Source organism: Ceratotherium simum, chromosome 17 (genome assembly GCF_057802395.1).
Source record: "Ceratotherium simum simum isolate JZ-2026a chromosome 17, ASM5780239v1, whole genome shotgun sequence".
Taxonomy (NCBI): Eukaryota; Metazoa; Chordata; class Mammalia; order Perissodactyla; family Rhinocerotidae; genus Ceratotherium; species Ceratotherium simum.
This window is the reverse complement of record NC_141916.1, coordinates 20,299,042-20,313,070: the sequence shown is the minus strand read 5'-3', so window position 1 is coordinate 20,313,070 and position 14,029 is coordinate 20,299,042. Positions and strand designations below refer to the sequence as shown.

The 14,029-nt window shown below is 38.4% G+C and overlaps 1 pseudogene; it reads right to left on the bottom strand.

Annotated features, from left to right (window-relative positions):
* Positions 1–3,867: 3,867 nt before the first annotated feature.
* Positions 3,868–4,838, bottom strand: LOC101406895 (olfactory receptor 8S1-like; annotated as a pseudogene).
* Positions 4,839–14,029: the final 9,191 nt, after the last annotated feature.

Below are 14,029 nucleotides of genomic sequence, written 5' to 3'. Positions count from 1 at the left end.
CTTCTCTCTTTTTTTCTACTTAGTCTAGCTAAAGTTTTCTCAATTTTGTTTATCTTTTCAAATAACCGCCTCTTAGTTTCATTGATCTTTTCTATTGTTTTTCTGGTCTCTCTTTGATTTATTTCCACTCTGATCTTTGTTATTTCCATCCTTGTACTAACTTTAGGCTTAGTTTTTCTTTTTCTAGTTCTTTGAGTTGTAAAGTTAGGCTGTTAATTTGACATCTTTATATTTTCTTAATGGGTGTTTATTGCTATAAAATTGCCTTCCAGTATTACTTTTGCTGCACTCCATAGTTTTTGTATGTTGTGTTTACATTTTTGTTTGTCTAAGACCTTTTTTCTTTTCTCATTTGATTTCTTCTCTCACCCATTTGTTGTTCAGGAATATGTTGTTTAATTTCCACATACTTATGGATTTTTCTTTTTTTCTCATCTTGTTGATTTCTACTTTCATACCATTGTCATTGAAAAGATGCTTGATATGATTTCAATCTTCTTAAATTTGCTAAATTTGTGGTGTGATCTAACATGTGACCTATCCTGGAGAATGTTCCATGTGTGATTGAGAAGAAATGTATTCTGATGCTGTTGGATGGAATGTTCTGTATATCTCTGTTAGGTCTATTTCGTCTAAAGTATAGTTCAAGTCCAATGTTTCATTATTGATTTTCTTTCTGGATGATCTATCCATTGTTGAAAGTGGGTATTGATAAATCCTACTACTATTGTATTATTTTCTATTTCTCCCTTTAGATCTGTTAGTACTTGCTTAATATATTTAGATTTTCAAATATTGGGTTCATATATATTTAGGATTGTGATATCCTCTTGATGAATTGACTTCTTTATCTTTATATAATGACCTTATTTGTCTCATGTTAGTTTTTCACTAAAATCTTTTTTGTCTGATATAAGTATAGCTACCCCTGCTCTTTTTGGATGGGCTACAGGCTGTGCTCTGAAGTTGGCAAGGGATGCTGTTTGGGCTCTCTCATTGAGGGGGGCCACATGTTGCATTCAGCAGCTGGGAAGGTTGAAGTCTGCAATATTCTGTAGAACAGGCTATAGGCTGGGTGCCACAGCTAAGTGGTGCCATACACTGGGTTCTGAGGTTGTCCAGGGTCACTATTAATGCTCCCTGGTTACGTAGCACCAGAGACTATATTTAACATTCAGCAAGACTTTTGACTTCTTTCCCTACCCAAGCATGGCTGTAGGATTGGCTCTGAAGCTACCTGGATTCTAGGTCAGGCTTCCTGGTTGGCTGAGACTGTAGGCTATACTCACTTGTTAGGTGGCGCTGTAATTTGCCTCCCTACCTGAACCAGGCCATAGAGCAGTCTCCACAGCTGGTATGGCTTTATAGCTGGGGACATGAATCAGGCAGATCTTCCCACCAGCTCCCTAGCCAGATAGGGCCACCAGTTTGCCTCTGCAGATGGGCAGAGCTGCTGGCCAGGGTCTCTGCTTGAGTGCTGCTGCAAGAAGAAATGTTGTTTACCAAGATCTGGGCGGTGGTTGCAATAAGCCCTAGCCCTTTTCTCTGTCTCTATCGGATCCCCAGTGGTCAAGCTCCATGGATTCCCCCAGTAATCCCTGTGAGATGAGACCTAAATGGGCCTCCCAGGAAGTGTGCTACAACACTGGGGGAGCTGGATATCCACCTTGGCTCTCTTTTTCCCACTAGAAAAACTATAGGCCCAGGAGGGCCCTGTTGGTGTAGTGCTGTTTCAGCCTGGAAGAAGAGCAATGTGGTTGAGTGTAGTAGCTCCTCTTACCCTTCTAATGTGGTCTTTCTCCATCTTGAGATCCAGGGAGGTGCTTCACCTGGCCTCACCCCAGGCTTCACCCCTGGGTTCCGGGATTTTCACAATGGTGACTTGTCCACGGATAGTTGTTACTTGGTCTTCTCGTGAGCGGAACTGAAGTTGGGAATGACATATGTTGCCAGCTTGATGTTGTCACTCCTGCTTTCACTTTTATTATTTTCAATTGTTTTGCTTACTTTGGATTTAATTGGCCCCTCTTTTTCCTGTTTCTTAAGATTGAAGCTTAGATGATTTATTCAAGGCTATCATTGTTTTCTAGTACAAGTATTTAACGCTATTCGTTTTTCTATAAGCACTGCTTTAACTTCTCCCCATATATTTTTATAAGCTACATTTCTATTTTCTTCAATTTAAAACATTTTCTAATTTTCCTTGGAATTTCATCTGTAACCTATTCGTTATTTGTAAGAATGTGGCTGAGTTCAAAAATATTTGGGAGGTTTTCTGGATTTCTTTCTGATATTGATGTTTGGTTTATTTCTAGAATAAACTCTGATTTCTAGTAGTGGTCAGAAAACGTACTTTATATGGCTACAATTCTTTTATACTTGTTGAGTTTGGTTTTCCCCTAGAATAAATCATTTTGATGAATGTTCCATGTGCGGTTTGAAAGAATGTATATTGTGCTGTTCTTGTGGTACTGTTCTCTAAACGTCAGCTAGATCAACTTATTTTATATTGTTCTTTAGGTGCTCTCTACACTCACTTCCTACAGTCAGCTCACAGACTGTTTTTCCACATTTACTATTGATTATTGAGAGAGGAGTGTTGCAATCTCCAACTATAATTGTGGACTTGTCTCCTTATGTTTCAGCTACGTCAATTTTTGCTTTTTTATTTTGAAGCTCTGTTGTTGTGTGCATACATTTTTGGATTATTATATCTTCTTGGTGTATTAACTCCTTCATACTTATGAAATATCCCCTTTATCACTTATCATATTTCTTGTTCTGAAGCTGAATTTGTCTTATATTAATATAGTCACTCTAACTTTCTTTTATTTGACTTTGCACTGTTTATCACCTTTTAATCCTTTACTTTTACTCTACCTATGTGAAAACATATTTTTTTATTAAGACCTTATTTTTTAGGGCAGTTTTAGGTTCACAGCAAAATTGAGAGGAAGGCACACAGATTTCTCATATGTTCCTTGCCCTTATGTATGAGCTTCCCCCATTATCAACATCCCCCACAACAGTGGTACATTTTTACTACTGATGAACCTACGTTGACACATTATAGTCACCCAAAATCCACAGTTTGTAACACATTTTTTAAAAATCTTATCATCTGAAAGAATTTTAGAATCACATAGAGTTTGCAAAAAAAGTGCAGAGAGTTCCTGTGTACACTTCACCTAATTTTCCTAAACAATATTATCTTACATAGACTAGTACGGTAATCAAAACCAGGAAAGTGACAGTGGTGGAAAATTATTAAACTTATTCTTGTTTCACCAGTTTTCACATGCACTTATTTTTAGGAGTATAGTTTATTTCAAATTAAACCACTGCACACTTAATAGAACGGCTAAAAAAACCTTTTTTAATACAATACCCAGTATAGGCAATGTTACAGATTAACTGAATCCCTCATACTATTCTGGTAGGAATGTAAAATGATACAGTCATTCTGGAAAAGAGCTTGGAAATTTGTTTTTCTTGTTAGACCTACACTTATCATATGCTACAGCAATGCTCTCCTGTGTTTACCCACAAAAACTGAAACAGATTCACACAAAAACCTGTACATGAATGTTCTTAGCAGTTTTATTTGTAATAGCCAGTAACTGGAAACAAAACAATGGTTTTTACCCCTGTAATAGATAAACAAACCATGGAACAGCCATACAATGGATTACTACTCAGCAATGAAAGAAATATTCCTTTCCTTCATTCTTGATATGGGTCTCTTGATCACCTGGCTAGCTCTATGAATTTCTAAGATTCCTTTCTGCAATCATTATCTGAAGCAATCAGGAAATTCTCTGATTGTCACCAAACCAGAATATTTTACTCCAGTAGACTAATTCTCCATCATCTTTTGACTGTGGTCAGCTTCCTGAAATATTGGAGATATTTTGTAAAGGTCCTTCTCACAGCTGCTTTCACCTCATTGTTCTTCAAGCTATAGATGAGGGGATTTACTAAGGGAGTGACCACACTGTACTGTACAGAGGAGATCAACTCCAATGGTGAACCTGTGTTTGGTATGAAATAACGAAGGAAAGCTGAACAATAAAACAGGAGCACCGCAGTGAGGTGGGAGGAGCAGGTGAAGAAGGTCTTGCTTCTACCTGAGGAGGAGCTGATACTCAGGATGGTGGAGACAATGAGAGCATAGGAAAAAACAATTAGGACACAAGTTACAAGTGCATGAAGGAGGCTGGAACAGAGCATAACATTAAAATTGGTGGAGACATCAGAGCAAGACAGGGGAAAGAGAGACGGCAGCTCACAGCTGTAGTGGGGGATGGACTGATCCTCACAGAAGTCCAAGCTCATAGCTAGTAGGATATTGATGAATGCATCCAGAAACCCCAGTCCCCATGAACCCCACACTAGTCCTTTACAGAGCTTGTTGGTCATCTTTTGGCCATAGAGCAGAGGGTGGCAGATGGCAACATAGCGGTCATAGGCCATCACTGAGAGCAGGCAGGCTTCAGTGCCCCCAGTGTCAAACACAAAGAAGACTTGAGCCAGGCAACCCCTGACAGAAATGGTTTTCCTCTGAGACAGGAGATTCTCCAGCATCTTGGGCACTGTGGCAGAAGAGAAACAAAGATCTAGAAAAGAGAGGTGACTCAGGAAGAAGTACATGGGTGTATGGAGATGAGAATCCGTCCTGATCACCAGCAGCATCATCAGGTTCCCCACCAGTATCTGAAGGTAAATCACTAGGAACAACACAAAGAGCAGAGCCTGGATCTTGGGATCAGCAGAAAGTCAAGGAGGATGAACTCGGTGATGGTGCTGTGGTTCCCCAAAGCCATTTAGAGAATCCTTTGTTCCTTTGAAAAAAGAACAGGAAGTGGGCTGAGCCTTCCAGTGCCCCCTGCCAATGTTCCAGACATCCCTTTCTTCTCCCTATACATTCCCCTCTCCTCAGTCTGCATGGTATTATCAGGATTTTAAAGCTGTGCTCACTGATCTACTCCAGGCATTTTTCTTCTACCTCACAGGTCATGAACCCCTCTGATCAGTCATGCAAAATTTTGATTCTCATACTTGTTCTGATATAAAAGCTATGTTAATTTATTCCACCTTCTTCAGTTGGGCCCTTACTTCTGTTTAGCTTCATCATCTCTTATGCATTTTAGCATGCTTCTGAAAGTGGCTGCCCCTTATACCTTCTCTGCTCTCCCTTATCCCACATTTTTAATTCTTCATTCAAACCTTTCCATAATTAATTCACGCTTAATAAGACCATATTGTGTTTGTGTATGTTCTATTATTTACATTGGTTATATATACTGCCTGATTTAATCCTAGGAATAAGATTGAGAGTCTTGTGTATGATTATGTGTGTGAACAGGTGGATGGGAATTCGGTAGCAATGAAAGAGAATGTCTGTTTTACAGATGAGAATACTGGATGTCCCTAAACAAATCTAATTTCCCACATTAGTTAGCTGTGCATTTATGTGATATCTCTATGTGAAGAGCTTTGTTTTTCATTAAAATGGCTCTCACTCACGGCCCATAGAATAAAGTTAGACTTTCTGCTTCAAATTCAAGAGCCTCCTCTATCTAATATTAACTCCATTTCCCGTCAGATCTCCCACCACTCCCCAATGGCCTCATTGCCATCCCAAAATAATCACCACTGGCAATGGCTAAAATTCAGCCACTAGAGGTTCATTCCATTATGATAAATTATCTACAGATAAATTGAAACAACTCTGGGAGACATAGCACACGAATCCGGGTTTCAAATTTAATTCTTTTATGCACAAGTGATTGTATATCTTTCCCAAGGTGACAGGCAGGTGAGGCTTCCTTCCTGGAAAATGAGAAACATAATAAGTGCTTGCTACCTGGTTCTCCCCACTGAAAGGACTCAGAAAGTATTAATTCCATGCTTAACTGAATGAATTGATAGCTGAATAAGGGACTGGAGGCTAAGGAGGATGAGAACACCACTGCTCACAGATGGAAGAACTGTACAGATTGACTAGAATGAAGACTTCCAGAGATGCAGTGTACACACCTAAGTTCATGAGGCAGGACGCAGAAAGAAGAGAAGGGTGAGGAAGCTGGTGATTAGATGCACAGAAGACAAACTTTCGTGCAATCAATTTCTATCCTCCAAAACCTACGGTGGCTCTTACACTCTTTCCTGTTCCCTCCTCCACCTACCTCAGCAGAGTCCATGGTGGAGGTGCAGCGGCAGTTTTGCAATAACATTAGAATTTGGGTTTTACAAAGAGGATAAGCGTAGGCCACCAGGAAATCACTATCTGTTCTGAAGTGTTTTCCCCTCTTCTTCTCAGAAAATTAAGCTTAAGCCTCTGGGATTAGCTTTCCCTAATCTTCCAGGGCCCAGGCCAGGCAGAGTTTGTGTGCAGAATGCAAAGAGTGTCTATTGCCAATGCTCATTATTATTCAGCAAAGAAAAGTGGTCTTTCTGGGCAGCTGAGTACAAGATCCCACCAAAGGGGAAAGGCAAGGAGCACTGATGCAGAGAGATGGTAACAGGAGACACAGAAGGGGAGAAGATTCAAAGGGAAAAGATATACCTTAGATCCCCGGGGGAGAGAAGATCTGAAGAGGAGAGAGAAACAGAACTGGAAAGAGCTAGAAAGAGGGAGGAAAAACTTTTAGAGAAATCATATCTAACCTACCAAGTTGCTGGCTTTTTTGGTACAGAACACGTCTGTTTCTCTCTCCTGTCCCTGATGAGCTTGTCTGAGGTCAGTAATTCTTCACACAAAAGAACCAGTTCTTCTAAGGAACTACAGAAACAGCACACAACATTTTTTTCTTATAGAAAGCCACAAATAGGCAAGAAAATAGAGAAGTCCAAATTCTTGTTATGTTCAGAGAAAAATCTTCATCTTTGCCCTTGGAACACATCTCCACAGAGAAAATAATAATGGAAGTATAGAATTTCTCTCATTTGATGGAGCCCTGCCACTTAAACATCTCTTCATTTATTTCTCATTGTACATCTGTGTAAAGTACTAAAGCTACCTGAAAATGAGCGATTTTCAGATCTAGTCTTTTAGAATGGCATCTATATTTAGTGAAGCCTGGCAGTATAAGAGACATCTGGTCAATGACATCTATTCCCTGAAGCCACAGCCTGAAGCTAGACTTTAATTCGTTGTCTAAGTAAAGTTAACTTCTAAGCCACAGGGAATTCTTTAGCATCTGGGACTTTAGGACCTTCTGGGTTGATACAGTATTTTTAACCCTTGGATGAATGTTCCTGAGGGTCTGTTGCCCTTCAGAAAGGAGACAGGGCTGGAAGATTTTCCACATTTGATACTTAGGTTGTGGATACCTCGTGTGCGAATTCCCTGGAACTTGTGATGTGTACTCCTCTTTTCCATAGATTTTCCTGTGTTTACATGAGCTCCATTTCTGAACATAAACAGTCTGAAGATAAAATGAATGAAGGAACTGAAAAAACAAAAATTTTTTATGTGGATACTTTATTGGAGGAGTCTGTGAGCCCTCAACTTACACTATAGTACTGAAAAGAGCTAATGTGGGGCCGGTCCCGTGGCTTAGTGGTTAAGTGCTCACGCTCCGCTGCTGGCGGCCTGGGGTTCGGATCCCGGGTGCGCACTGACGCACTGCTTCTCCGGCCATGCTGAGGCCTCATCCCACATACAGCAACTAGAAGGATGTGCAGCTATGACATACAACTATCTACTGGAGCTTTGGGGGAAAAATAAATAAATAAAATTATAAAAAAAAAAAAAGAGCTAATGTGAAGACCAGCCTTTAAACTAACACACATTTTCAGGGGCAGCTTTATCTCCAGAAATGAATTATCAACTAAAAAATGCAAGTACATGTGCAGCATAAAATTATTTAAAATTTTTTTTGACATGACTGTTTTAATGGCAGAAATGTCAAAAATTTGTTTTATCTGATCCATACATAGATCCATACATAATAATTAACACATACAAGACCAGATGACTGCATAACTGAAGAGAGCCAATGGAAGATTTTTTTTTTAATTTTTTGTTTATTGCAATAACATTGGTTTATAATATTTTATAAATTTCAGGTGTACATCATTATACTTCTATTTCTGCATAGATTACATCATGTTCACCATCACAGTCAGAATGGCTATAATTAACAAGACGGGAAGATTAATTTTTTAAATGTTAACTAAAGAAACATTTATTTCCTTCTCAATAAATTCTAAGTACTGAGAAACAAATTGGAAATTCTCAGTAAAACAGATCTTCTTCTTCCTCCTGAAAACCTTACAGTCTGGGCTGTGATTTATCCACATCTCTGAAATGTTATTCTTCATGAGGATAAATTTAGTCCCAATCTGCTATTTTAATATCTGGCTTTATCTCATAGTATTAACTGAATGAATTAGCTCAAAAATCTTTCTATGAGTAGTCTTTCGTAAAAATACTACCTTGCTGTGAATTTTACATTATTTGATGAATATTAAGCTTTGGAGATGGGTACTACCTTTGTAAAGTTTGCTATGCCAAAGGGCTATTCCTCTGTAACGATTTTGGAAACTTTCAAAGGATTGAACTTGGTGGCATGATTGGCCTAGTCTGGCCGAGCCTGTTGAGTGAAGAACCAGCTCATAAGGACCTGGGAGCGATATTTTGGAATATTGATGTAATCATCTTCAGAGATAATCCAGCCTAATTTCCTGTTCAAATTATTCAAGTAAATATCTTGGATCTAGAGAGGTGAAGAGAGACTGGCTCTAAGTAATACAGTAATTTATGACAGAGCTAGGGCAATATTTTCTTACATGTTTTTTCTAATTTTCATAATGCTCATTATATGCAAAGAGCCAGTTAAAATACCTAGATCTCTCCAGGTATTTAGATATATAAAACTCTCATACATTTAAATGTATAAAACTAGTTGTCTAAAATTTATGATGTTTTATTGTTATTGGCAAATATCAGACTGATAGACACTAGAGGAAGCAAGGAAATACTAGGTAAATATTTGAAACAGAATGAAGACAGAACATGTATAAGATATACGTAAGTATGCACACTAACACTCATATATTTTTTCGGTATATATATTATCTTTACCACACAAAAGATTATCTTTATCACAGTTAAGATACTGAAGTTTTATTGGATCCAAAAGAATGTGAATCTGAAGTCTCTGTTAGATAGTAGGTTTTTACAAAACTGTTTGATTCATGGATTTGAATAAACTCGCACTGGGCACAAAGTTTTGTTGGCTTATAAGTATGCTAATTAGAGTTTAATCAGCAGTCCAAACTGTATATTTGAGCCTTCAATTTCATGTTATAATAAAATGTTAAACTACTGTATTAAGGGAATTGAAATGAGATTATAAATGGTGTAATATTTTGCTTTATTAGCACTTCCTTAATCTAATAATTAATAGCTCTGCATTTGGTATAAAATTAGAGAATTAAACTTTTATTTAGAAACACAAAAATGTATTTTCTGATTGACATATGTGAAAGCAATTCATTTTTCCCGTGTTCTGTGGCTGCCGGGATATTGCCCTGGGCATATGCTTATAAAAGGGCATGATAAATACCTAGAATGAGCTACAAACATAATTATAACAATGGTTATGGAAGAGTCCCTGGCCTACAGAGATTTTGACTGCCTAAGGAGGGTCATACCTATAATAGGGCAGTGGCGGAGCAATGTGCTATGTACTGAAAGAGCAGTATGCAAAAGGCAATATTGATGTAGACAGAAGACACTTACCCAGCAAGTTTGAAGATGAGTGGTCAAGTGGGCAATTTGAATAAAGTTCAAATATATGAAAAATAGCGTGATTCATGTAGGAAAATACCACGAATTTAGTGATTGGGAACTGAAGTGAATTAGATATGAGACTCTAGAGGTAGATTGTCTATGGTTTTATATTTTACGTTAAATATAGTAATTTGGGATTTAAATTCTCCAAGCACTGGGCATAAGGATTTAAGCTTTGAAAAACATGGGCACATAAGCATTTTATATGTAACATTGAATCATATGTGTAGAAGTTGGATTTTGGGGAGAGTAGAACTGTGGGCAAGGAGATCGATTAGGAGGATGTTTATAGCTTAATTCTGAAAGAACTCTGAACTACTCCTGTGACAAAAGGGAGAGAAAACACCCAAGGAGTTAAATTCTAACCATTTCTGGATGCTTATGGTAAATGAGAGAGAGGAGTCAGAGTTACACCCAAGTTTTAACCTTGAGGGACCTGATGGCTGCCACTGCCACCACATATTACAAAGATCATAGCCAGCAAAGTGGTGAACTTGAAATCGTGAAACACTATTGCTACATAATTTCTAAATCTGGTCAATCAAATATGAAACTGAAAAAAGATCTTAAATGAATCGTTAAGAAAGTAAAGGAAGTAATCTGAGGCCACAATTAAAGTCAAAGGATCAGTCCAGGAGGATAAATGAGCACTAAAGCATCTCATATCCTGGGGCATCTGGATCTGGATGGTCTAGAGCAGAGGCTGGCAAACTATGGCCATGGACCAAATCCGGCTCACTGCCTGTTTTTGTAAATAAAATTTTATGAGTACACAGCCAAGCTCATTCATTTACTTATTGTCTGTGATTGCTTTTGCAGAAAAATGGTAGAGTTGAGTAGTTCTGACAGGGACTGCATGGCTCTCAAAATCTAAAATGTTTATTATTTGTATTATTTTTTTTCTTTTTTTTTTGCTGAGGAAGACCGGCTCTGAGCTAACATCTATTGCCAATCCTCCTCCTTTTTTTTTTTTTTTCCTTTTTCTCCCCAAAGCCCCAGTAGATAGTTGTATGTCATAGTTGCACATCCTTCTAGTTGCTATATGTGGGATGCGGCCTCAGCACGGCCGGAGAAGCGGTGCATCGGGGCGTGCCCAGGATCAGAACCCAGGCCCCCAGTAGCAGAGCGCACGCACTTAACTGCTAAGCCACAGGGCCGGCTCTATTATTTGTATTATTTACAGAAGAAATTTGCCAACCTCTGGCTTAGAGATGCACTGCCCAGTATGGTAGCCACTAGCTACATGTGTTCATTTAATTAAAAATAATTACAATTAAATAAAATGAAAATTTCAATTTCTCATTCGCATTAGATGTATTTCAAGTTCTCGATAGTAACCCATAGCTGGTGGTGACTGTACTGGACAGTGCAGATATAGAACGTGTCCATCATTACAGATAGTCCTATTGGGTGACACTGGTCTAAAACTTAGATGGTCAAGTATCACTGGACACAGAACCTTGGGTCCATGTTGGTTGAGAGATGGGTGGCTTTCTCCTTCCCTTTCTTTGTCCCTCTCATTTATTGATGCCCCATTTTGCCCCCCCAAGAACCCAGTGCCCTCAAATGCCCCTCTGCAGAACTCCCTTTCCACCGCCTCTTCGAATTTTCAGAAGCTGAACAAATCATCCAAGAACAATTCAACGACAGGAAATTTCCTTAAAGAAGAAGTTTTTCTTAATGATCAATTTCTTTAGTTACATATTCATTTCCTGAGCATACATACAGCCCTGGTTATTTGCACAGACCTATGAATGTGGGTGAACTTCTAGATTCCATGTAATATATTGGAGCTTTTCAACGCCCCCTATGGACATCTTCTTTCCCAGCTTCTTCCTTTTAAGCTTTTTGATTAGCCTGTTGTTTTTCCCAACTGTTGTCTACTGCCTTAGGTGGCTGTGATGTTTAATCATAATTGCCTCTGATTTTTATCAACAAACACCCCTTGAGAACACATTGTTCACACTAGGTGAGGAGCTTTGTGAATGGGGTCTTCCAGGAATCACCAGGCAGGTCAAATAATGACTGTTCTCTGGGAATTCGGGGTGGGGGGGGAAGGGGAGTCTTTGAAGGAGCTCTAACCCCATTCTTCCCCCTCCAGAGATTGCTAGTCTGCTGATTTTTTAAGCAAGATTGAGGAATATTGATTTTCTAATCTACTGCAAAGCTGAAGAGGGTGGGATGGGAATAGGGCAAGTCAAAACACCACAACGGTCTCTATTCTTGCTAAGATTCAGCCACTTGCCTTCATTAAATGCTCCAAGAATTGCTGCAGACTTTGATTAATTTCTAGAGTTCTGAAAAGGTTGATTCTGACCATTTTGCCTGTGTCCTTTGTTTTTATGGAGGAGAGAATTTTAGGAGGTCTCCACCATTTTTGCAGACTTCCCTCCTCAAATACTTTTTGTATATTGCCTTTGAATTCCTCGATCTTGGTAAATTCGCTAAGTAGTTCTACTAGGTGGTAAATTTCTTTGGATTTTCCATATACTCGATAATGTCATCTGCAAATAAAGACAGGTTTACTTCTTTCTTTTTTCATTTTTATCCTCTTTGATTTTTTTCTTCCTCTACTGAAGTAAATATAAATGCCAGTAAAATGTCGAATGGAACTGGCAATAATACAATTCTTGTCTTGATCTTAGGGGGAAAGGCTTCAATGTTTCACAATACAGTATTATATTAGCTGTAGGTTTGTTACAAATACCCTTCATGAGATAGCAGGAGTTTCTTTCTGTGGCTAGTTTACTGAGAGTTCTGTTTTATTTTTAAAATCATGTATGGGTGTTGAATTTTATCAAGGGATATTCAACATCTTTAGGATAACTTTCTTCTTTAGTTTGTTAAGCAGTAAATTACAGTGATTCATTTTTTTGACTTTTTTGGGAATAATTTTAAATTAATAAAAAGTTACGGTTACAGCACAGAGAGTTTCTGTATACTCTTCACCCAGCTTTCCCTAATATTGACATCCTACATAACCACAGTACATTCCTCAAAACTAAGAAGTTAACATTAGAACAATATTATGACATAAATCACATAGTTTATTCAGAATCCACCAATTTTTTCCACTAATGTCCTTTTACTGCACCAGAATACAATCCAGGACACTACACTGCATTTAGTCATCATGTCTCCCTAGTCTTCTCCAATCATGAGTTTCTCAGTCTTTCCTTATTTTTCATGGCCTTGGTAGTTTTCAAGAGTATTGTTCAGGTATTTTGTGAAATGTCCTTCAATTTTAGTTTGTCCAGTGTTTTCTTGTGATTAGATGAGGTAATGGCTTTGGGAAGAAAACCACAGAGGTGAAGTACCCTTCACATCACATCATAACAGGGAGGACATTAAAAAACCTGATTTATCACTGATGACGTTATCCTTGATCACTTGATTAAAGTGGCATCTGCCAAGTTTGTCCACTGTAAAGGTATTATTTTTCCCTTTCCATATTCTGTTCTTTGGAAGTGAGTCACTAAGTCCCACCCGTACTAAAGAGGAGGAGAATTAAGCATCACCTCCTTAAAGTAAGATTATTTACATATATTATTCGGAATTCTTCTATAAAGATTTGTCCCTTCTCTCTCATTTATTAATTTATTCAATCATTTATTTATAATATATATAGACTCTTAGATATTTATTTTATTCTTTGGGGTATAGTCCAATATTATTTCTATTTATTTTGTTACTAGGAGTTCTTTCAGATTGGCTGCTGTGTCATTTTTACATGCTCTGATCATTTTTTTCATTTAAATATGTGGATGTTTCCTTAATTTTTCATTTTCCTTGTAGATTTGCGTTGCTGCTTTCACATTTGAAGTAGCAGACACCTGCTTAAATCTGTGCTAGTTGCCTCCCCATGAGGTATTTGGCGTGAAGGAGTTGTTGTTATCTGGGGTTTTCTCTGTCTGTGTGGGTACACCTGCTCCACTCTTCTTGCTCCCTGTTTTGGCAGAATTCTTAACCATTTACATCTTCTCTTCTTCTTACAACACACCAGGCAGGCTACAGGAAACTTCTCTTTTGCTTTACAGAAAGTTGTGCTATAGCTCAAGTTTGTGGTTTTCTCTTGCCCACAGACCTTGGCCTGTTTTCTGAGCATGCTCCCTGTTTCCCAGAGCCCTATCTCATCACCACACATGGAAGCCACACAAGGAGCCAGCCACAGAGAGGTGGAGGTGTTGGTTTAGTACTCGGGGCTTTGAGAGTACCTGCAGACCCTGT